General features: G+C 35.2%; 1 protein-coding gene across 3 annotated transcripts in view; it reads right to left on the reverse strand.

The window, feature by feature from the left end:
- The window catches only part of TBC1D5 (TBC1 domain family member 5), a 463,871-nt gene that overhangs the window by 395,972 nt on the left and 41,090 nt on the right, over window positions 1-26,809 (reverse strand). For all 3 annotated transcript variants that reach the window (XM_090284379.1, XM_090284381.1, XM_090284378.1), the window contains exon 2: window positions 25,385-25,483. The gene's annotated coding sequence lies outside the window, so the exon portion shown is untranslated. The remainder of the gene's footprint in view (window positions 1-25,384; window positions 25,484-26,809) is intronic.

The raw sequence follows: 26,809 nt of genomic DNA on the forward strand, positions 1-26,809 counted from the left end.
ATTCAAGAATAGAATCATGACTTATGGTAAACAAACAATAATTAAGGTCAAGAAATACGCCCGACTCTTGTCTTTTATCATATAATGAAAAATAAATGCCAAGGAACTGGGAGCATTTGTGTCACAGGACTAGAACCCTTGTAACGGCACAACTAGCACATTCTCTCCTTGCAGACAAACCTATACAGGAAGTCAAATAACCTAAACAAGTAAGATGTTTTGGAACAAGGAATGACAGGAGACCCAAGTATTAAGTGCACAGTACCACCTAATACATAGCACTAATAATAGGAACAGTTCTAAGAGTTCTACATATATCGTCTCATTTAAATCTCACCACGGCCCTTTGATGTAGGTACCATTATTATCACCATTTTACAGATTTAAAATATTGTATCTCAAAGCAGATGGAAAACTTGCCCAAGAATACACAGCTACCAAGTAACAAAGACAGAATTTCAACCCCGTACATCAAGTCTCTCTCTAAATCACTATTCCACCTGCAAAGAAAATGTTGAGGATCCATCTCCAACTCCCTGCAAGTATCTCTTCACCAAGAATTAGAAACCGGAATATTCAAAATCTTCCAGCCAATGCTGTGATGAATACTATCAACTTCAAGCTTTGGGCTTCTCCTTCTACAATAATAGGAGAACAAGAGAACAATCCACTCCACACCCTTAATGGGCAAACCCTATTTAAGCTGCATCAATCGGGCAGCAACCATGCTTGCAACACCAAGCTTGCAAGCCCATCAGTCATTCAGCCTCTTCAGAGACTTTGCATCTCTGCTCTGCTTCTCCTTGTGTAGATTTAAAAGTTTAACTCTCATAGCTATTTTATGCAAACACAGATATATTTAGTATATTTCTATAATAATTCCACTAAATTTCATAACACCATTCTGTCCTCAAGTAGCTTAAAATTGACCAGAGGGAAGTTAAGTTTAGAAGGAATTACAAGTGCTCTTAGTAAACAGTCAAGAGCAGTGTAATAATCCAGAAAAAGGAAAATATAGTATAAAGTTTCAGAATAAATACAAAAAGAAAAGAAGGGTATTAAGCAGAGTAAAAAGACATATCAATGCAAAGAAGTGAAAAAGAAAACAGATTTCCAGCCAAGGAAAAGGCAAGCTGTTCAAAATTATTAGATTGCAGGGGAAAGAAGGTCAGACTATTAGGGAGTTTACAAGCTTTTGTCATCACTGATCTCTGACACGGTCCCCGTTGCTATCACAAGAAAACTGCTCAACCAAGAAAGTACATCAAAATTTAATGGAGAGTTTTTAAAAGTATATTTTATTGATTATGCTATTACAGTTCTCCCAATTTTTTCCCTTTGCCACCCTTTGGCCCAGTACCCCCTTCCCTCCAGCAATCCCCCCCTTAGTTCATGTCCATGAGTCATGCATATTAGTTCTCTGGCTTATCTATTTCTTTTAGTATTGTTAACATCCCCCTATTTTGTACCTACCAATTATGCTTCTTAATCCCTGTACTTTTTCCCCTACATGGAGAGAGTTTTAAAATGCCCACGCATGATTCAGATTTACCCATCCTTGGGAAATGAATGTCCCTAAGTATCACCACTATAGGGGATGAGAGGGGAGCTTATAACACAAAGAGTAACATGATGGAATTTATCATTGTGAATGGCTATTTTAAAATTATACATGACAAATACCTACTTTGGAATATTATGAAGCTCTAAAACTAAAGTAAGAGGGTATATGTACTCACATTGAAAGGTATTATATTCTAATAAATCTTCTAAAAAGTCAAGTGAAGAATAATATGTATCATATGACTCTTATGGCACAGAGATTAAAAAAATCCAAATAAGAGATAAATAGGGTCCAAACCAGAATACAGGGAACTGATTCCAGATATAAGCAACAGGAAAAATCAACATGGCCTAGTAGAGGTAGAGATGAAGGCAAAGAAGACATCTAAAATGTCTTGATTGTTTTCAAACCCTTAAAGACGTAAATAGGTTCTTATTCATTCTCTTAGTTGCTTATCAAATTGTTTACAGTTAAAAGTACCTCTGATCAATTAATCACAAAATCCAAATTAATGGTATTGTCAATAATGCATTTTTGACACATGAAGGGGTAAAAGAAATGTAACAGTGAATGAACTGGCAGAAAAACGCAGCTTTATACCCTTCAGGAAAATCGGTATATAAATACTGCCATACAGGAACAGACAATGTAAAACTAAAATCTACATTTGCTGTAATACTCCTTTAGGAATTTTTCTCTTATATATCAGTGTTTTCAGTATTCCCTAACCTAAAGCCAGGTAAGATCTTTCTACCATGAATTTATAACTTTTTGTTTCTAATACTCATCCTCAATTGTTATAACTTAACTAAATATGCACTGTATGTGAACTATACTACAATTTTTAAAAATTAAAACTTAGCTACACATGCTAAGGACCAGGAGTCCGAAGAACTGTACTGCTTTCTTTGGGGTGGGGGTGGGCAGAAAGGAACAAATAGTAGTGATAATATACTTCAGAGAATATATTTCTGAGAAAATATCACTAAAACTTATTAAATAATACAATCTCCTCTCACTTCACCTGGGCCATGTAATATTTATTACTCCCAATATAAAAAATAGTTTTTCCAGTCTCAAGAAGAAAAGTCAAAGGGCTATAAAATACCTAACTAGTATTTCATCCCAAAATATAATTTTAATTTGTGTTTCTGTAAGTGGGAGAATAATTAATTAAAAGCAATATGAACATGTGGTCTAAACTAGGCCAATAAAACAGAAGGAAAAAACTTGCAAAATGCAATGAAGGGAAAAATTCTTGCTTCCTCTCTTTGTGGAACTAAAGGATGTGTATTGCTCCAGCTGCTGAATGGCAGCCACCCTGTGATCATGAAGGACACCAATATGAAGGCAAATGAATGAACAGATAAATCAAGCTGGTACCTGTTCACACAGTGTTTGGAAACCAAACCCTAGAGCCTCCCCATCTCTGAATTTCTGTTATGGGAGAAAATAAACTTCATTCTGGAATCAGGCAGATTACTTGGGGGTTTCTGTCATTCAAAAGTAAAATCACCATAATTTTATGCATTTTTAAATAGTCTCTCAAAAATAAGTACCAATGTGGAAGCTATTTAAAACTAGAAAACAGTCTTCAGATTTTATAAACAAAATACAATTTTAGAAGTAATGTAAGCTTTCTTAAATCCATTAAGAGTTCAATCCCAAAAATACAAATGACCAGTTAATATGCAAATAAATAATGGGTACAGGCTAGTTTTGCTTGATTGCATAAAACTGTTTACAATACATTTCTCAATAAAGAAAAATTGAATTATAACCCAAGGGTGGCTTAATTTGTACAAATTTTGAATAATGTCACATATATTTCCAAAACAGATGCTTAGAGACTCTACAAGGACACTTGGCTCAAACAGAAGCCAGATTAAAGTTCCATCTGGAGCCTAATGCCTCCATGGTTCCATTACAATTACCCAAGTCACCAGAGTGAGCCTTAATGGTTGTACATCACAGCATCTCTCCTGTAGGTGTATGTCTTTGCCCCAAAAACTCAAAAGCAGGTAATAAAAATAATTCTCTGTGCACACACATGCAAGACTTAGTAGGTACACAAATGCTGCTGTACTTTTTCAATGACACTGAACTTTTTCTATATGATTTTTCACTGGATATTCATCAGCATTTTCTGTTTTTGGACACAGTTGCTGAGATACCGTCATCACTTTGGCTTGATAGGAAAAGGTGAAAGTTCACCTCCCCCTTTAACCAACCTCCAGAGTAACTCAGATACTTAGAATAATCTCTTTCATGTTTCTATTTTTCAGATCCTATCACAGGCATCATATCTTATTAAATCAGAAAAACTGAGTGAGGCTATTTCACCACTTAATGTCTAGAGTTGTCACAGAGCCACAGACTTTTAGAATAGGAAGGTACTGGAAAGTATCCAAAGATCAGCATCTAGACTAATGCTACTCAAAGTATGTTCTGTGATCCACTGCCTGAACATGCACTGTTTTATTTAAACATTTTATAGCAACCTGATAGAGTAATAAGCTTGTATTTTGTCTTTGGGTTTTTTCCCTCTAGCCTAGGCTAGGAGCCCAAACTAGCAGGCTGAATTCCACCTGAAAATGTTTATTGACCTAACAAGTTTTGTTTTATTTTACGTTGAATGCCTTTAGACAGGACCCAGGCCCTCTGATTTGCTCAAGTGGCAAGGTCTTTGGATCTATTATCAGTGGCCTTTCACAAATTGTAACACCTCACTGTGGGGTAATGAAAGCAATTTAGTAAGTTGCATACAGCAGGGGTTTTTCAATAGTCTGATTTTGTTTATTTTAAGACATATGTGGTACAGGCAGTCCCTAACTGTAATACAACCAAAAATATTTCCCTGAATGGACAATTTTCTTTCACTGAGACATACTAACCAACACTTCAAATAACTAAGTATCCTCTTCATGAAAGAATAATCTCTAAGAAAGGACTATTATATAGGTGTTTTAAATAGTTCAGTCACACAGCTCTTTTCTCCTAACACTGCCCATATTCTATAATATGGGGCAGAGTCGGGACATGGAGGTGTCAAATCTGAATCATGGAATACTTATTTTTGGAAGGCAGGATATACATGTTAGAGTAGTAAAAGTTCTGGCAACCTACAGGTGTATGAGTAATAGACTCAAGGATATCTTTCTATTGGGAGGGTTCCATTTCACTGCTTAAAATGATGAAAAACCTCAAAAACAAATTATTATTTCAAAAAACTTCCAAGTAACAGCCCTGCATACCACCTCTCAAAACACACAAACAAACAAACAAACAAAAAAAACGCCCATTACTTCCCCCCCCCCCCCCACTTTACGCAGTATGGCTGTGTCTCAAGCATCCATATGCTGGACTAAAAAACAAGTCAATATCACATATTTGATCAACTGAAAATCTAATCACTCTTTAAAACATTGCTTGTGTGGTAAAAATAAATTCTAAATATTAACCAACCAATTCACCACAAACTTAAAATATAATGCACTATTCCTAAATTATGAGCATTATTTTTCAAAATATTTCATTCAACAAATGTCCACAAATCGACCGCAATATAAAGACAAAAGAGATGCTACCCTCTTACCTATGTGACATTAAGAAAATCATGCATTAAGTTTCCTTCAAAATGAAAGGAGAAAATGATTTTTAGAAATACCAAATATAAGTATAATGAAATGTGTATACTATGCTTACAGATAGGCTAAATACCAAACACCATTTTTAACAAAGTGACACTATTCACCTGCATGCATAAAGTTAAATTTTACACAAGAATTACAGATACTGTGGTATTAACATAAATTCTTCCTTCTTCTTTTCAATTGCAAAAAAAAAAAAGATTGAGAGAGAGAAAGGCACAGAGGAAGGGAGGAAGGGACAGAAGGATAGATATTTTCTCTTCAGCTTTCTTCTCCTCATCCAACACCACTCCAAACAAAGCAAACACATTGAAGAACACACACACACACTGCAATGGCCAAAGCTAAAATATAGAACACTATCACCATGCCAGTTAGGGTTCTTGATTATAAACAACAAACATGTTCTAGATAATCAAGTCAAAATGGAATTTATTTGCAGTGTATTGAGTAGCTCAAAAAAAAAAAAAAAAAGAGGCAAGGCTGGAGAATCAGGCTTGTACAAGAACCAAGAAAGTCAAACCACAAAGTCCTGACTCACCAGCCTGGAATAAAGCTTGCAAGGTATGTTACTGCATCAAGAAGGCCAGGGAGAAGTATTTCATCAGAGCTGCTGAGCTCTTAGATCTTGTGCCCATGATGGCTCTAGGTGCTATAAGGTGCAGCTTTGGGGCTGCAGAAATACCTTGTACCAGCTTAGCCTTCTTTAGTCAAGAGAGATGAGGGACAGACTTCTATCTAAACTAGAAAGAAGGGAGCTGAAACCATACACGTCCTCTACTAAGATCAAGTTTTGATATTGGACAGACACGAAAGAGCCTTTACTTAGACTCAGTGTCTTGCCCATATCTATAAAAGTTCACAAATTTAAAGTTCATGAAAATTAGTTCAAATCTCTTTAACATTATTAGATTTGCTTGTTAAAATTTCTAGTCTATTTCCAAGGCAAAAATTTACTCTTTCTAAAGTGGTTCCATCAACCAATACTAGACTGAGTAATTTAGATGGGGTCTAGCAAGTTTCTTAATACACTCTAAGTATTGCCTCTTGCTTTATATTCTATTCGTCTGCTAATTTGGTTTCTTGCTTGCCTTTTTTGCTGCAGCTGTGCACCGGGTTAACTGTTTCAATGGTTTTCCTACAATAACCCACAAATTTTTTCCTGATCAGTGTGCTGTATGATTGGTTCTTTGTTCCTAAGATAATTATTTTACATTTGTCTACACTGAACTGCATTTGCCATCTGCTGGCCCAATCACCTAAACAATCCAAATCTTTTTGAATCTGATTGCATTGTTCCTCATTATTTCCTCTAGCTCCAATTTTAGGATCATCTGCAAACTCTGAGATCTTTTCTTTAAAGCTTGGACACATTTTATTTTAATATACAGGTTTTTTTTTAAGTGACCCTTAGACACTCCAGCTGAAATCTTCTTCCAACTTGAAAAGTTTCCATAAAGCTACCTTCCAATTACATAGTCAAAATGCTGCTAAAAAGAAAACTACTAGAACCCATTGTATTTCATCTTTCCTTATATTGCCATGTTTTAAAAGTATTATGTCTTCTAAGTTTTCTCCAAAGCATAAATATTTTAAGGAATACAAACATTCCGTTTTCTAATACAGACGTTAATGGTAAATATTTTTTGGTAATAATTTTCCTAAAGTACATCTGGCAAAGTTACGAACAACTTCTACATATAATGCATTTAATTCACTCATTTAAAATATATTTGAAAACACATTAGTAATGATCATTGGGTACACTGCAGTCTTATGACCTTGGCACAATTATTTATGTCCCAAAACCTCAGTTTCCTACCCACAAAAAAAGACAATTTCTTCTAAAGACGTAATCACTTCCAGCATTATAAATTACCTTTTATCTAAATAATGCCATAGTAGATCCACCATACCTAAAAATTTCTACTTCATATTTCCCATGCTTCACTTAATTATAAACCTTCCAATAATTCAGTATTTCTTTTGCAGATTTCTAATACTATAATATTGTATATAGACATTTATTTAGCAAAATTCACCCTTCAAATTAACTTACTTGACATATCTGAACATAGTAAATCCTTGTTAATTATAATTTAAGACACCAGATACAACTTTAGATCTAGAAAGAAAGATTAGCACCATAAACTTCAGTGATTTTCTTGCATAATCATATCTCCACAAAAGCCCTACTGGAACTACCCATTAAAATAAAAAACTGCATTCATATATTTGCTGCCATTTTGCTATTTCAAACGGTAGATGGAAGAGACAAATTGAAGATCTACTTGTATATATCATTCTACACTCAGTGAATGTTATAAGAACATAAAGATAAATAAAAGAGAATTCTTGTCCTCAGAGAAGTTTGGGGTAAGATAAAAGTAACTACAAGGTATAGAGGTATAGTCACATGGAAGTTAGGAAGAAGGAGAATTTACTTTCAGCTACTGGACAAAAACCTCTACAAAGGAGATGCATTTGAACTTTGTTCAAATAATATAATGTCTTTTAAAAACATATCTACTAAACTATGAATAGTATCACAGAAAAGACAAATATAGAATGCTAAGCATTAGAATTAAAAAAAAAGCAAACCTCAAAAAAGAAAGGAGTTCGCTGGTCATTTCACTATGGTGAAATCACATGTTTTCTTATTTTTCAGTTTTTCTGTAATGAATATATATTGTTCTTACAATAAAAAAAGACATAGTAAAATATTTTTCTATTAAATTTTTAAAGCCATATTTTGAACAATAATTGAATACGATTAAATGAAATGCTCTAAATCAAAACACTATAACATAACAAACTTATAACAAAAAAATTAAGTCAGTAACAAGTATTTTACTTACATATTAAATAATACACAAAGAATCAAAAGGACACACTGAAGGATTCATAATTTATTAAGCCCTTTTTTAAAAGAACTATTGATTTTGGATAAAATCACTTTCCTTATAAGGTAGGCTTTGAAAATCCTTTAAGAAAAATTTCAAAATAGTGACTTTGCTGCTAACAATTATTATGTTAGGTCTTTAATTGAGGTTTGTGGAAGGACCCTCTAACAACTAAATAATTTGAAATTTTTTCAAACACTTATAAAATGACACTGAAGTTGTCTCCAGGAATATTTTATTTAAATTTTCAGTAACATAAAAGCATTCAATAAAACCAGAGCAAATATCCCTAGCTGGTGTGGCTCAGTGGATTGAGTGCCGACCTGTGAACCAAAGGTGGCTGGTTTGATTCCCAGTCAGGGCACAGGCCTGGGTTGCGGGCCAGGTCTCCAGTTCGGGGCATCTGAGAGGCAACCAATGGATCAGTGTTTCTATGACATACTGATGTTTCCCTCCCTTTCTTTCTCCCTCCCTTTCCCTCTCTCTAAAAACCAATAAATAAAATCTTTAAAAAACATCGCAAACAACCACTGACTTACATTTCAAACAGTTCCCACTCACTGAAACTGCTACTGGGTAGTACTTCATATAAATATAGGTCTTTCACTAATTGTGTTAAATTCCATTAAAAGTCACAACATTCCACATATTATGCAATTACGTATAATGAGAAATTATATGTAACTTAACTTCCCACATGATTCATAGCATAGGAAAAGAAATGTGTAGGAGTAGGGAAAGGAGGAAATGCAAAGGATTTGTTACCATTAAGAGAGTTTCAATAAGCATTTGCATATTTTAATACCTGCTTAAATTTTTAAGATTCTAGTCTAATTTTTTAATTCTTTGAGTTTATGCTCTATGCTAGACTGTGCACCCCATGGTAGCTTGAAAACAAAATTCAACGACAACTTATCTGGGATATATTATGAACTATATAGAATTACTAAAAAATAATGAATGATTATGTTTCATCTAGTCTATGAATACACCTAAAGCAGTGAGTGATCCCAACCTTTTTGGCACTAGGGACTGGTCTTGTAGAAGATGGGGTAGGAGAGAGGAGCTGGACTCAGGTGAGCTTCATGGGTCCATGGCCCAGGGATTGGGGACCCCTACCCTAAAGGATGAAATTTTATTGGTACTGTCCTGTTAATACCATTTCATAGACTCTGACTAGCTTTCAGCTGCATGAAGTAAGAAAGAAAACCTCAAAACAAATTCTACTAAAGGCATCATAGTATGCAAAGGTTACAAACTGGCATTCATAGGCCACATTCAGTAGGCAAACAATTCATCCTGAATAAATTACCAAAATTTTAAAATTTAAACTTTTACATAAAATGTCTATATTTTTAACTTCTCTCAAAAAAAAATTTTACTAGATCTAGAGACTCTGGACCCACTTCTGGAAAAGCTCTCCAGTTGCCTGGGATCCCATTAGCCCATATTCCTCCACACTTTCCATTGCTTACTTAGCAACAGACTATTGGGACCTAGGGTTTGTGACCCCTAAATAGAGTATAGAGGCAGTCAGAACTTGACTCAAACTCCAGCTCCTCCACCTCCAAGCTGCTTTAACCTCTTTAAGCTTCAATTTCTTCATCATAGCAAAGAAGTAATAATTATGTAGAAGTTAAAAGTAAAGTAATATATATAATATTAAACACAATTTTAACTGTTCAATGAATTTTAATGATTATTACACTATTTGAAGTTCCTAAACCTAACTAAGATTTATCATAAACACCTCCCTCCTTCATAGGATCTAAAGAGAAAATGAAATCACTATGGCCTTCCCACTCTCCACAGGTCCTTTGTGAAATGCAGATAAGAACAGTAAATACCTTATAGGGTTGTTGCATTAAGATGAGTTAATGCATATAAAATGCTTAGAATAGTACATGGCACATGCCAAGCTCTAAAAAAAGAGTTAGTTGTTATTACTAATAGTAGTAGTGGTAGTTGCTATTTCCAGAGAGGAGGCACACATGAGCTTAATAAATGTTTATAAGGAGAAATAAATTAGTGAATAAAATTGTGATTGAATGAATACGAGACAGTTATAAAGATTATTTCTTTGTATACAGTCTTAAGAGTCCTCTAAAATCTCCTGTATTTTTATGTTAAAGCTGAAAATCTCAGTGAAAACAAGTTACTCTGATGTATAAACAAACAGTGTTCTGGGCTTGAACATAAATAATTGTTAAACTCTGATGAAAATGAAAGAGCGGACCATAACCCCAAGCATGAGGCATGCACATTATATGCTGTTCATAATTTATTTCTGAAGGGGTTTTACAGCGGCTCTATTTCATGACTGCTAGATCCAGACCAGTCTAGGCTAAGCTTTCTTTCAAGGTTTTTTTCATGCCTCCAAGAGTCTCAGCAGCTGAGTTTAGGACCAATGCAAAGAGGGACCTCACTACTTTTTAGGACTACTAGCTTCAAAGCCTCAGCCATTAAAAACAAAGAATGATAAAAAAAAAAAAAAAAAAGGTCTGGTCAAACAGCCGCAGTGATTCTCTATTAAGTGGTAGCATATCAAAGAGATGATTTGATCTTTAGCATACTAATCATTTCGGTCAAAGTAGTTTTTAATTAGTCTGGGAATAATAAAGAAGCTCAATTCCTCAAGTATTTAATTTAACGAAAGATAAGGACAGTTTCCTCTGGCTAAAGTAGTATATACATATTCCAGATTCCCTGCCTTGCCACAGAAATCCTTTCACTCAAAGCAATGAGAAAAAGCAACAAAATTGACTTAAAAAGAATAATTTCCTTTCCAACCTAAATAAACTTTACACAAACTTGCATCTGATAATCGACTAAACAAGCTGCACCACCAGCATCAAGGGAGGGTACGCAGATATCTAGCAGGTGCTGCAGTTTATCACAAAACCGTCTAAAATAATTGGAAGTGACAACCAGCACTACCACAAATGATTTATTAGTCTTTCATTCTGCTTTTCAGCTTCCTCGGGGCCAGAATAAATAATTTACCAACTCTGTATCTTCCAATCATTAATTCTTCCCTACGCATCCAAACTACATTTAACACTGAAAGGTTCAGTGGAATAAAACACACAATAGGAATATTTTTTCCAAATATAGAATTTCTGACCATATGTAAAGGCAAATTTGTCAATCAAGATGTACAATCCGGATGCAAAGGAACTGAAGGGCTCAAAGTCAGCAACTGAAGTTGAGTTTGAGGAAATAAATCAAATGAGGAGGAAACAAAAGGAGAGCCTAGCAAAGAGCTCTCCGAGAGGAGGAAAGGTTCCAGGGATTTTGCTAACAGCACACCTACAGGACAACCTGAGAACACTGAATGAGAGACTTGAAACCTCAGGTCACAATCTCACAATAGTGAATTCAATGACTAAACTGACAGTCTACCCTAAAACTTTCCTGTAAGTTATAAAAAATACACAGTCCTCCCTCCAAAAAAAAGGTAGGAAATTTAAGAGATGAACAGATAAGAATATTTTTATGTAAAATAGACTTGATACAGGACAAGATGAGACATCTCCTTTAAAACATTTTAGTAACTATTTTGAATGGATTTATGAGATAATAACATACTCCTGGGAATCCAGAAAATGTGTGTGAAAATCAAACAAAAAATCCAATAACTTTAGACAATGAGGTTAAAAGGTGTGTCTATTAATTATGTCGTCGTCGGCAGGCGTCCGTCTCGAGAGACGATGGTGTAGCTTCTTAAGAGTCTATCTGCACCGCTGAGAATGGTTGTGCAGTCCAACTCGGGAGTGACACGGTATCTGTCTCCTCCTGTGTTGAATCGACATCTTGCGATGGCGCTGGAGTGTCCTCTCCAGTGAAGCTGAAGCTACAGAGCCTGGGCAGGGTGATATGGAGGGTCTGCTGTTGCCCATGCAGCAGAGCCCCCCTCTCTTCGCAGCTGAAGGGTCCAAGGGAAAGACGGAGTCAATACAGCTTGGCTTCAGGTGCGCCGCAGGAGTTGCCGGTGTTGACTACAACGTCAAACCGCCTTAGGGACTCCGGCTCCGGATTTTCTGTCGGGGTTTACTCCCTTAGCCTTTCCCCTGAAGAGGTATGCCGCAAGGCAGCGGAGGATTTTTGGAGTCAGAGTTTTCCTTCTCTGATGTGCCCTGACTGGAAGATCGAACCAGCGACACTTAGCTCGCAGGCCGACGCTCAATCCACTGAGCCAAACCAGCCAGGGTATTAATTATGTAGAAAATACACATAGAAAGCAAAAAAATCACATTCTACATCCATTTTTGATGTAAGCTAGTCTTGTCTCATTAAATCAGCATCTATGATTAAAACAGATCATTTTTGGTGTGTAATGCATGGCATTATTAGAGGAGTAGCTGTTTATTACACACGATAAATAATTTTCAGCTTTCTGAAACTACCGATAAAAAGAAATGATCCAGATTGACTGTAGGAGCAGGGGCAGGCGCGGTGGAGAGCAACGGGGGAAAAATTCAGTCAACCGTAATAGAATAACAATTTTTTAAAAAATGACTATAATAAGAAAAATAAAAACCAAAAAAATGATCCAGACCTAGTAATTTCTTTAGTCTATTATTCTTTGGTTTGTTTTTTTTTGAAAAAATACTTCCAAGGGTATTTCAAAAAGGGTTAATAACACTAATACTCTGATATTTGGCATTCTATGAGGCAGCTTCAAGCTGTTGGGCATACAGTCAGAGAATTTTGTGAATTGACAGCTTTCTCTTCAGTGGTTTGAAAGCACATCACAATCCAGTTATTAAGTGTGTAATATATGTTTAAGCATACTTTAAATATATGACTTCTACCAATATATAAATGCATTAAAATAAAAGAAGACTGACTAATGAAAATTATAAATTTGAACCCAAAAAATGTAATTCAGATTATAAAATTTTCAAATATGCTCTACAAAATTCCAAACTATTCACAAATAAGAGTGTATCATTCTCAATATTCAATAGTTCACTGTTATTAACTGGAAGTTATATAACCACCTGGGCACATAATCATATTATCCACATTAAGCAAAAGCATGTCTTACATATGCACAGACCCTGTGCACCTGTTGCTATGGTAAGTGAAAACCCCCCATAGCACAGGTCCTATCTTTCCACAGACTGAAATAAAACAAAAATGTAAAAACTGTAAAATATAAATAACAAAAGGTATCTTTTTCAAACAAATACAAAAAAAAAACAACAACACCACATATTTTATGGAATTTTATCTTACTGGGAGGGCTGAGATGGGGAGGATAGGATGATTTTTTTTTTTTTAAAGAGCAGCGTAACAAAGTTGTCTGCAGGCTTCCTTGTGATGGGTTTTTAAGGACAGAGGAACTTGGCAAGAAAAGAGAAAGCAACTTACAGCTCTAGTGGCACCAATTGCCTGAGGATGCTGCCTAATGCTGAAACCTGGATACAATGCTGTAAAACTTGAGGGCATCTCCACTCATGCTGCAAACACTGAGCCCAGCAGAGCCCCATGAATATCTGTGGAAGCAGTCTATGCAAACTATCCTGACCTATAAATGTCCATTCAAAGAGAAACTGATAAACACATTGTGGTACTGATGTTGTCCTATCATGAAGTACCAGAGAACAATTAAAATTAATAAACCAGATTTAAAAACAGAAGCAAAGAACAGCACAGAAATGATGGGTAAAAAGAAAAAGCAAACTGCATAAAGACTAATAAAATATTTTAGTTAGTAAGAACATTCAATGTTAATGAACACATAAATGTAGTAAATCTAAAAATATTGACACTTTCAGGATGGCAGTTATCTCTTAGAATGAAAGGACTTTAAAACGCTATCTATACATACCTATATATAAATATCTCTACAGAGAAAGAGAGAGCAAATGTTAGCATACTAATTCTGCATGGTAAATACAAGGTCACCTGTTCTATAAATTCTCTTGTATTTTTGTGAATATTTGATTTATAGAATATTTTAAATCTAAGCCATGTTGTAAAATTTTCTTCTGAAAAAAATTAAAGATTTGATAATGTCCTTGTATGAGGATCTACCTTCCTAAAAATCATTAGTTTGGCTAGTCTCCATAGTCCAAAATTTTTTACTTCCAATCTAAGAAATTAAACATCCCACTTTCTTTTTACAAGTGATTTGACTTAGTAACAATTTCAAATCAATTTCTCAAGAGACTCAATGCTTGTATTTCAAATTGAACTGAGAGATTATACCATGTAGACCTCATATGAAGTTAAAATCATTCTTAGCAAGGGCATTTAAATCACTGGTTCTACAATTTGTTGTTAGAACAAACAGGCTTGAGAATCTGCCTGCCATTCCTTGGCTCTAACTTCCGTGAAGGAACCTGTCACTTCATTAGTCAGTATGTTCTTTTTCACCTTCTTTGTCTATGTGAGGTATTAAAGTTCTACTTGTTTAAAAAAAAAATTTCTAGTAAACTTTGATAAATACCTAATGAAATCTTAATCTAAAGAAATTCAGAATCACAATGACAAGCTTTTTTATCTTTTATTAAAATTTTACGCAGACAAATTAAGTTCAGCCCCATTTCTTTATAGGCCTTCGGAAATCTGGCTGGTCTTCTATAGCTAACTTACAACAAGGTGCCTCCCATTTACAATCACATTTGTACACTGAAAGAAAAGTTTAATATGCTTTTTGTTACCATAAAGAAAATATCAAAGATACTATTACAAAACTGATATTCTCTCAAAGCTCAACCATTTGATTTAAAGAATTACTGGCTTGTTATCTTAAACAAGAAATCATATTCAACTTATATTGATGTTTTCTCTCTGAAGCGTGTCATGCAATATTGTAATTTATCTCATAAATCTACTAGAGTGTGATCAAATCCTATCAACTCTGATTGGCATAAATTTGAAACAATGAAGCAATCACATCTGTTGAACAGTTCTAGCTTGTTAGACATTTTAAAAGTTTATACAATAGCATAACTATATATTTTTTCTGCATAAGACCCTTCTGCACTTGATTTCAGTTTTTCATAACTTTTCTTTTTGCCTGTACTGGGTTCAGTGTAACCTACCATATGAAGTGGGCTATAAAATGGAAGATAAGAAGATAAAGGAAGTGTGGGAGATGGAGTGATAGAGATAGTGTAGGTGTAAACTGGGTAGACTCCAAAAAATAATTTAGCGCCCTGTATGTACTCAAAATATATTTGCTTATTTGATTTATTTTAACATTTTTGAAAACATGAGTCATAAATCAGTTTATATTAAAAAATATTTTATTTCCTACCATTAAAGTTAAAATTAATAAAACAAAACACGATTAAAGGAAAATGTTGCAGAGACAACAGGTGATCCTGATGGTGAAACAAACTCAAGAGAGTGACAAAGGCTTTTTACAACATCTAGTGCTGATTTAGATGTTTTCCTTTTGTCTGTGGAAATGGTAGGTTTTCAGAAAATAAATATATTTTGTTTGCTTACAAAATTCAATTTTATTTTAAGAAATATTGGAATGCTATGCTAACCAAAGACAAGACTTTTTCTACAATTTTGTTGAACTCTCCTTAATATATAAAACTACTCACTAGTTATCTTTTTCTCTTATAAAGGCATTCAAACAGATACTCCTTTACATTGAAACTCTCATGACTATTGTGTAATTTAGCTTCAATGAAAGAACATTTCTTTGATTACCATAAGAAATAACAGCATTAATATTTTCCTAAAAATAAATTTCCATTAAATTTTATTTTTTATCTATAAGCATTAATTTAGAAAGATTAAAATAATAAAAAATTACAGATATGACAAAATATACTATTGCTACCTCATCTCTATGTTGTTTATGTTTTCATTCAAGAAATACTATGTTACTTCCGGTCAAGATGTAGGTCTAGACTGACACACTCTGTCTCCCTCCACAACTAAGAAGGACTACAACAACCGCAAAACCAGAAATAACCAGAAGTTCCAGAAAATAAAACTACATGGAATTCCAACGTATGAAGTTATAAACAAGTGGTGCTCGTCCAGACAGATAGGAGGGGCGAAACCGGGGCAGAGAGATCAAGCTGTGCTGCTGGTGGCAGCTACAGCGATGGGTGGCGGGACTGTGAGAAACACCAGAGGAGCAGTCCCAGCTGTAGTTGAGACCTGTCCACTCATGATTCCAATGCTGCGAAAGGCAGACCCCCACTGCCTCGAACCATGAGGGCCAGAGGGCGTGGGGACAGAGGAAGAGGCTACCAGTCTCTCAGCAGAGAGTAACAGCAGTAATCCATTTTGGACCCCCACCCCGACACAAAGTGCCACAGTGTGGTGAGAAAGGTCACCAGGTAGTGATGAGTGCACAGGGCTCTACTCCCTATAGCATAGAAGGTGTGACAGCCCTGCCCAAGAAGGAAAGATAAACGAAAATGGTCAGGATGGCAGGAATCATGATTGAAATACCAATCACGCAGCTAACGAAAAAGCAAATACAGGAATTAACCGATGAGCAAATAGAAAATATTTCTGAGGCTCAGTTCATAGCTATAGTCATAAGGCAGCTTACAGAATTAACAAAAGATATTGAACAAGACGGGGAAGGAATGGAGGCTAGTCCTGCTGAAATGAACGAAAACACATACGAGACAAGTGGCGAGGAAACAAAAACCGGAGATCAAATCAACAAACCGGAACATTGAGAAGGAACAAACAGTAAACCAGTGCAGAAAGAGGAAACAAAAAGTGAGGAATATGAGGAGAGGCTCAGAAATCTCTGAGACAGCTATAAGTGAACAAACATTAGAATTATAGGGTTGCCAGAAGGTGAAGAAGAAGGACTAGAATTTGAAAAATTATGTGAAAAAATAATGAAGCAGAACTTCCCTAACTTGGGGAAGGAAATAGACTTACCGGTCCAGGAAACACAGAGAGTTCCAGAAAAACTGGACCCAGGGAGAACCACTCCAAGACACATTATAATCAAAACGTCAAAAATTAAAGATAAAGAGAGAATCTTAAAAGCAGCAAGAGAGAAGAAAAGAATTATGTACAAAGGGGTCCCAATTAGACTATCAGCTGATTTCTAAAGGAGACTCTGCAGGCAAGAAGGGACTGGCAAGAAATATTCAAAGTAATGAATAGCAAAAACCTACAGCCATGAATACTCTATCCAGCGAAGATGTCATTCAGAATAGAAAGGCAGAGGAAGTGCTTCCAGGACAAAATAAAACTGAAGGAGTTCATTAGATCCAAACCGCTATTATATGAGATGTTAAAGGGACTTGTTTAGAAGGAGGAGGATCAAAACTACGAGGATTAGAATGAAAACTGTATCACAACCAACAACAGAAGCTAGGGAATCGAAACAAAGGCAAACTAATTAGGCAATGAGAGTGGAAAAAGAACTATAGGTATGGGGAATATATTGGGGGGAGGTCAGCAGAGAGGGGGAAGGGGGAAAAGGGAGGGAGATGATGCAGGAATTAAGAAGCATAGTAGGAGGGAATGGAGTAGACATGTAGAGGTTGAAAAGAACTATATGCACAACCAAGGGTATGGACTAAAAGGGAGGGACAACTGGAAGGAGGAGGGTCACTAGGTGAAGGGGGGCAGAGGGAAAAGAAATTGGGACAAATGTAACAGCATAATCAATAAAACATATTTTTTAAAAAAAGAAATACTATGATGTGGACAGACAATGGTAAAAATAAGTCAATTCCTGTTTTATAACAAAGATATGCAGTAAATTATAATTACTATGTGGCATAATAAGTATTCTACAAAGATTTGCAAAAGGTGAGACAATAGAAATAAGGGAAAAATCAGGGGAAGTTTTCAAGAGCTACATCTTACAAGATGAGTTAGCCAGAAAAAGAAGTAAGGAGTGAAACACATAAAAAGATAGAACCAACAAAGATAACCCAAATGGGCTTACTTCATCTTTCTCACAAAATCCCAAAGAGAGCACAAACTTTTGGAAAATAGAAAATAACTTATCAAAGGAAGTAAATCATAAAATAACTTATCATAAAACACATTGAGGAAAAGCAAACCATTTTATCCACAATCTGGCAACACTCAACCTCACACAACCCACCTCTACTGCCCTGGTGGGGAATCTCCAACTAAGAGAACTGGAAAAACAAACAACTAAGCAACAGGGAAGAAAATAACACCAGCTAACTACCCCAAACTGAAGAACACTTCCTTCCATAATGAAAGGGTCCTTTGAAAATCTAGTAAAATAAGGAATAAAATCCATTCCAAGACACACCATCATAAAATGTCAGATATAAAGATCCTAAAAGCTTCCAGAATGATAAAAGCTGGTTATGCACAGCAGAAAACAATGCGGGGGGATGAGGGGGAGAGCAACGGTCTACTCAGTAGCAACCCTAAATGTTGTGAAAGAAACCCTTCAGAATTCTAAAAGAAATGATCTGAAACCAACCCTGAATTTTATACCCAACCCAAGTGTTAGAGTAAAAAAGACAATGAGATGGGATCCACAGATAAGGAACAGAGCAAAGATATCCAACCTCTGAGGATATCAAATCTTTGACTTTCTTCCAGATCACACTAACACATCACAGCATAACTCTGAATGAAAATGGCAGTCGCAGTTGGAGAAATAAAGCAGAGGAAACAAGTAGATGTAAGTATTCTTTGGACAAATACAGCTGTGAGATTGGAGGAAACCCCCATGACATTGACTGTTAGTCCTCCAAAGGCCGTCTCTACATTGAACTAATCAATATCAAATGACTGCCAAACTGTTCATCTCTAAAGTTATGCTTATGTGCATTATAAACATTATCATTTTTAAGATGAAGGAAACCATGTTTCTATACAAAAATGCACACGTGTGCATTTTCATTCACAACATGGTTTAATTGGGTTATTGTATAATTATGCTTTATTTAAGAAACCAATAATAAAATGTAACAGTATAGTTTCTATAAAATGAGAGTATAATTAAGAGATAAGAGCAACAGTTCAAAAGGCTGGACAATGATTACATCAGCTACCAATTTCAAAATTCCCCACCCCCAACCCCACCTCCCAAAAACTGACTGGTTAATTTTAGTTATTTTTCAAATTTTAAGTGAAAAACGATGCTTTCTCTACTTGGCAGACCAAGGAGAAAAGAAAATCTCATCTTTCAACTCCCTTTTATGCATACTTCATAGGTAGTTAATTTTTATATATAAAATATCAATGAAATCAGAAGTCTTATTGCCAGAAGCATGCAATAATGGAGAAAACAACAGAATTATTAAAAAAAAAAAAAGTGCTTTGCAATTATACAGAAAAACTGTAAGTTTCCAATTTTATTCTCTTCCAAATGTCCTTACTTCAGTCTATATTTTTTGGTATTGTATACTGAGGATGACCTAAAGGGATTTGATAACCACTCTGGAACATGTGTATATTCTTTTTATACAGTAAATGGTTTTTCATAGAAATCTTTCCTATGTATGACCTTTTTGATATTCTAAATTTTACCTATCAAATTAAAGTCAAAAAATAGGATCTGACCAATAGATTGTACATGTATAGTCATGCCTTACTTATATAATTTCATTTGTGTGATTTCCTTTTCTGTTTTTGTTGGTATGTTATCCAATATCTACTGTTTGAGTGAGCAATATCAAAACTAAGACACTGCATTTAGTCACTATAGTATTCAATATTATTAAAGACCTTTATATGTCAGTATTATTTTGTAGTGTCTTACAAAACCCTAGCAATACAAAAGTCTCTTTTTATTGTGCAAACTCTTAAATTTAATAAGGTTCTACTTAATTAGTCCAGAATTTAAACGCACATTCAGGCCAAATACTGCAACCACATGGGAGATAGGAGGAAAGATATTTGAAACACTTCCATGGGAACAACCTTTTGAGTTGTTCTCTTAAAATATCAACACAGGAACCCAAACTACTTTACATGCTGTCCACAAAACAGATGAGGTATGAAAGAAATCTTGTGTTTAACATGACCTTTGGCTGTACTTTTTACTTGTCATAATTATAAAGGAGGTACTCTCAGAGCCAACACATAAGCTATGTTATTAGTCTTACAACTATAGAGGTATTTCATGAAGTGCTCCATACTATAACAAACTCCAGGCAGAATATATGAAAACTCTTACTTTTGTTACTAAGCATAATAGACCTTTCTGAACAAAAGGAGTTCTGATATTATACATATGAATGACTCTCGTCGTCATCGGCAGCCGTCCGTCTCGAGAGACGATGGTGTAGCGTCTTAAGAGTCTATCTGCACCGCCGAGAATGGCTGTGCAGTCCGACTCGGGAGTGACACGGTATCTGTCTCCTCCTGTGTTGAATCGACATCTTGTGATGACGCTGGAGTGTCCTCTCCAGTGAAGCTGAAGCTACAGAGCCTGGGCAGGGTGATATGGAGGGTCTGCTGTTGCCCATGCAGCAGACCCCCCCTCTCTTCGCAGCTGAAGGGTCCAAGGGAAAGACAGAGTCAATACAGCTTGGCTTCAGGTGCGCCGCAGGAGTTGCCGGTGTTGACTACAATGTCAAACCGCCTTAGGGACTCCGGCTCCGGATTTTCTGTCGGGGTTTACTCCCTTAGCCTTTCCCCTGAAGAGGTATGCCGCAAGGCAGCGGAGGTTTTTTGGAGTCAGAGTTTTCCTTCTCTGATGTGCCCTGACTGGAAGATCGAACCAGCGACACTTAGCTCGCAGGCCGACGCTCAATCCACTGAGCCAAACCAGCCAAGGTCATATGAATGACTAAGGGTTCTGATATTATACATATGCATGAGAATTTTTTCTTTTTAATGTACATTCAAATACAAATATGCTAGGGTGGTTACCTAGTTCAACTTAACAAATCATCTATAACCTAAATGTAAATTAACTAGAAATTTAATAATCTAATCATGATTTTAATAATGCAACATGTCATTTTAGATAAGTACATGTCAAGATGAAATTAAAAAGAAAACTACACACATACACACCAAAAAAAAAAAAAAACCTTTAATCAACTCTTTTCTAGAGATTCTTATTATTGCACACAGAGATTCAATAAGGAAAAACAGTTGTTTTCAAAAATGTTTTTGCAAAGCTGTCAACTTATCTATAGATATAACATGTAACATGGTATTTTAAGAGAAAAAAAAAAAAGACCACTGGTTCATCCAACATAAAATTATAAACTCCTGAGGAATTTATAATAGGATTTGTTTTCAGTACAATGTCAAATACACCATCAATTAGAATACTTACAAAGCAATACAAGCACAAAAAAATCCCTGTGTGATATGAAGAAAAACTTTAGAGTTAGCTACTATATTATAACCAACTTTATCATACTTATTTTTTTCTTCCTAACAGTAATACCTCTCTATTTATTTTGAAAATAGGTTCCAAAAGCTGTAAAACATCAGTCATGCTTTATAAAAGTCATAGTCACAAACTGCCTTGATTGGCTATCAAAACACATCAATAGTGGTCATAATGGAAGTTAGTTTTATCAGAAAACAATACATTTCTGAAGATACTGCATATGAATTAAGAGTCCTCTTAAATATATATTTTATAAGACTATTAGGGATTATTCAATAGGAATTTGCAATATTACTAGGATGTACATAGCTCCCAATTTTGCTAGGATCCCAGTTTACACCTGTTGTCCTGGAATATTACAATGCACCCTTTCACTTTCAAAACTGTCCTGAATTGGACAGTAAATTATGTTCACCCTAGCTATTACAGTATTACATATTACCAACATCACAGGCTTTGAGGATTTTCTAGTATAACATTAATTCTTTATTTGAGAAATCTAACGTAAACCTTTGAGTGATTCACAGTACCCTACCATTCATTCAGATGCAGTTACTTATGGCACTCATGCAACATCACCCAAACTGTTGCTGTCGAACTCTGACTCAACTGTCTCCTGATGCTCTTTGTGTGTTTCAGACCCAGGATGGTTTCCCTTTAACTGAAGGTAGCAAATAGGATTGGAAAGATCTTTTGCCTCAGCCTCACACCAAATTCACGTTCTACCTTAACTCTCTGAGGCTCCCCAGTCTTTTAAATTATTATACTTACATGTTTAAAATTACAATTGGTTACTTTCTTGTCTTTGTTATGCACATATTTAAACACTAAACTGTGTATTAAATACTATAGAGTTAATTTAATAGTATGTTTGTAATCATTTCTATAAAAATTAGAACATTCTTCTAAATCGTCGGCAGCCGTCCGTCTCGAGAGACGATGGTGTAGCCTCTTAAGAGTCTATCTGCACCGCCGAGAATAGCTGTGCAGTCCAACTCGGGAGTGACATGGTATCTGTCTCCTCCCGTGTTGAATCGACATCTTGCGATGACGCTGGAGTGTCCTCTCCAGTGAAGCTGAAGCTACAGAGCCTGGGCAGGGTGATATGGAGGGTCTGCTGTTGCCCATGCAGCAGACCCCCCCTCTCTTCGCAGCTGAAGGATCCAAGGGAAAGAGGGAGTCAATACAGCTTGGCTTCAGGTGCGCCGCAGGAGTTGCCGGTGTTGACTACAACGTCAAACCGCCTTAGGGACTCCGGCTCCGGATTTTCTGTCGGGGTTTACTCCCTTAGCCCTTCCCCTGAAGAGGTATGCCGCAAGGCAGCGGAGGTTTTTTGGAATCAGAGTTTTCCTGCAGGCCGATGCTCAATCCACTGAGCCAAACCAGCCAGGGGCACTATTCTTATCCCTGATAATACCATTATGCTAATAAGAAAATCAGATTTGACCTAACAGAGCCCTGTAAATGACCTTACACTTAAAAGTCAAAAGATCTGGTCTGAGTGTGAGATATCTACCAGGCAAACATGTAATCTCCCTTAGGCACAAATTCTTTACTTTATACTTCTGGTCCACAATATACAGGATTACAAGAAGAATAAAATCAGAAAATTCAAGAAGCTTAAGTACCGTCCACTGTTTAAAAAAGATGACCAAGTGTTACACAAAATGAAAATAGTTAGCAAGTTCAGCCTATCAAAGATAAATAAATAAACAAACAAACAAACAAATAAATAAATAAATAAATAAATAAATAAAACAATTCTGGGGAAAAAGTATATTATACCAGCTACATATACAAAAACCATCACAGGCTAAGAAAGACCCTTGAGAGTCAAACTAATGAGTCCTAATCCCAGCACTATTACTTGCCATGTGGCAAGTGCCTCTCTAAGTCTTTGTTTCCTCACTTGGAAAATGAAGATAATAACTGTACTTATCTCACTGTGAAGGGTAACAACAGTCCATTGAAAGTTATGAGCACTGTGCTAGCACATAGTCAGTGCTCAATAAATGCTAGCTATTATAACAATAACCTCTATTAATGTGTCTTTTAAAAAAAAAGTCCTAAAAATTTATTTTGATGTTAGGAAAAAACTTCACATGCATGGGCATATGTGTGTGCACATATATGTAATAGCGTATTAGATGACACAGGGAGTAGTTCACAAATACTTGTTAACACTGTGGGCTAGGTATTTATCATGACAACTAAGGTAGATCTTATTCAGCACTGAAAAATGAAGGGTTTTTTCTTTTAAAGAAGTCCATATCACCATACTGAAGCACATTTCAAAATAAAATTCCACATCCAAGAATATCTATGGTTGTTCATCTCCAGAACAGTCACTCATATGTACAATTACACACATTTTTAAAACAAATGAAACTACTTCCTTTATGGCAAGTATATGAAGATACTAAAGCAATATTCTAATTAAACATTCATAGACTCAATATTTCAAAATAAAAAATTTGGATATAAATATGCATAATTTACAATTCTATAGTGAAACCTGCCTACAGAGGCCATTTTCACTATATTTCAACAGCATCCTAACAAGAAATGCACAATGCTACTCCTCTCTAAAATGTTAAAACTATAAAGTACACAGTAATTCACTGCAAGCAAACACAAAAGACCATGTTGTACACAAAAAACTCTTTTACCCGAACAACTGTCTTAACCTAGTCATTAAACCCATTCAACAAACGAGCCTGAATACTACACTGTCTTAAGAAATAATCAGAGACAGAAGATATACCTTATTTGGTTAAAAGGAGAAACTTTACATAAGAGAATTATTATCTAATGTAAGAGAAACAATAGCTTGCATTTATAAAGACCTTGTCCATATTAGTTTATTAAAATAAAGTAGTATAAAACTTCCCATCAGAGATATGCTATGAAATAAATATGTCACTATGACTGATATAATACTCTGTAGAAACATCATGCTGTTTTCTAAATCACATGTAATGGGGATTTAAAAACAAAGGTGACATCAGTCAAATTTATATCTCAGAGATCCAAACCTAAGTTGGACTTCATTTCTCTGAACTTTCCTAAAAATATTCCAGGAATAAAACAGATTTGCAACTAAAATAAAATAACTAGGACTCCATTATTTATTCTAAAGCAATAAGAAATACAGACCTGTCCTTCAGAGCTACAAAGGATAATGTGAACTGAGGTTTAGATGTTCAACTTCAGTTGACAGGCAACGGGCTATCTTATTAATTGGTAAGTGACTCTAAAATGAATATACACACAACATACATTCTATCACTGATAACCCTAAACGGGTAAATTTGGAGCTAAACAAAGCATAACTAAAATTTTATCTCTACCATAAATTACTTTTTAAAAAAATCATGGGCATTGCAATGAATATACTTTTGCCTTAGAGCGAATACTTTAATTTTAAAGAACCACAAAGAAAAAAATCTAAACTAGTTAGTAACAATGCAGCGTCTAAAAGCAATAAACTCAAAATTAAGTTATAAATAATTTAAAACATGTCATGAAGATGTATTAATAATTCATCAGATAAATAATTTACTAAATAATCAAATAAATAAATAATGAAATACATAAATAAATCAGCAAATAAATAATTCTGCAAAATAACCTAAACAATAAGTCACCCAAACAAATCACAAGCCTACAAAACTACAAGGATTGTCTGGATTCTGATAATTTTAAATAAGCAAATGTGCATAAACTACATCAACCCTTGTTAGAATTAGAAATATTTTTCAATGCTATTGGTAAAATCCTCATCTCAATAAATGAGAAGGTATTTTTAATTTTTAAAAGACTATGTAAGATTACTTCTTATAAATTATTAACATGATTATAATATATCCTTCTCTATATTTTACTTATAACTTTGTCTAACACATTCTCCCCCCCAACAAAATTGAAAACTTAGTCTTAACTTACACTTCTTTATCAAAGTAATACTTACAGTAAAATAGTGCTACCGCCAGCCATTGATAATTTTCCTATCAGAAAAGGCTTCTTCTTCATTCACAAAGTCTTTCTTCACCAAGTCTTTAAAATTTTTCTGCAGGGGTAGAACAGAAGAATAATCTTAATTATTACAGATGGCATTTCATTCACTAGGGTACAATGTTTTATAATTCTACAAAGCAGTAATGGGATGTGGACATTATTAGTGGAAAACTATGTCAAGTTTTTATAAGTCTTTAATGGGCTAAGTACAAGCTGAGAGAGGCCAGCTTCCTCTTTTGCAGCTGACACACAAGCTGTTAAAATTGGCGAGATTTCAGACGTGAAGACAAAAACTTCGAAGGACAAAGTGACGGGCTGACATCTAATGCTGTCCTCAATGTGAGAAGCTCAAAGTCCTTGAAAGAACACCTACAATCATTTAACTGTTACAATTTGAATGTGGTGACAATATAATTAGAGTACCACAAAGAGTCAAAACACAACTGACCTCATAAATCAGTCTTCACTGAACATTTATTTAAAGTTTTTAACCATCCACAGTATAATAATCCATAACCATTAGATCCCAAACTATGATTAGTTTCCCTATAGAAATAAGAACTTTGTAATAAGTATCTGATACATTTAAGAGAATAAGTGCCAATAATATAGAACATTTGAAGGGGACACTAAAATCAATCAAGAGTATTTTATATAATTTATCTCAATGAATTCTCAATTCTTCTTTTTAAGGACTTATTTATTTTTAGAGAGAGGGGAAGGGTCAGCATTAGGGAGAGAAACATCAATGCATGGTTGCCTCTCGCGCACCCTCACCTGAGGACCTGGCCCACAACCCAGGCACATGCCTTGACTGGGAATCAAACCGCAACCCTTTGGTTCGCAGGCTGACACTCCACTGAGCCACACCAGCCAGAAATTCAATGAATTCTTAAAACAACCATTCAAGTTAGGTAATATTTTACCTTTTTTACAGTCAAAAACACTGAGGTTCAGTGAGACTATGCATATTACCTAAGTTCCATAGTGGCAGAGAAAATTCTAACTTTGTCTACACCAATTTCCTGTGAAAGTTCAACTACAGATCCCTTATATTTGAGCCCAACCTAAATAATACAGCAAATCCGAGGACATCATAAATTGATTACACCAATGGTTCTCAGCTGGGGGAAATTTGCCTACACCCAGGGACATTTAGCGATGTCTGGAGACAATTATGGTTGTCATAGCTGGGGGATAGTATTGGCACCTAGTGGGGCAGAGAGCAAAGATGGAAACATCCTCAATGCACAGGACAGACCCCAACAACAAAGAATTATCTGACCTAAAACATTAATAGTGTTGAGGAAGAAAAACCCTGAATTAGAATAAAATGATTGTTGTAGTGTATGGGTTTCCTATTATAAAATAATATAGA

The sequence above is a fragment of the Furipterus horrens genome, unplaced genomic scaffold (assembly GCF_987537825.1).
Source record: "Furipterus horrens unplaced genomic scaffold, mFurHor1.1.pri manual_scaffold_7, whole genome shotgun sequence".
Taxonomy (NCBI): Eukaryota; Metazoa; Chordata; class Mammalia; order Chiroptera; family Furipteridae; genus Furipterus; species Furipterus horrens.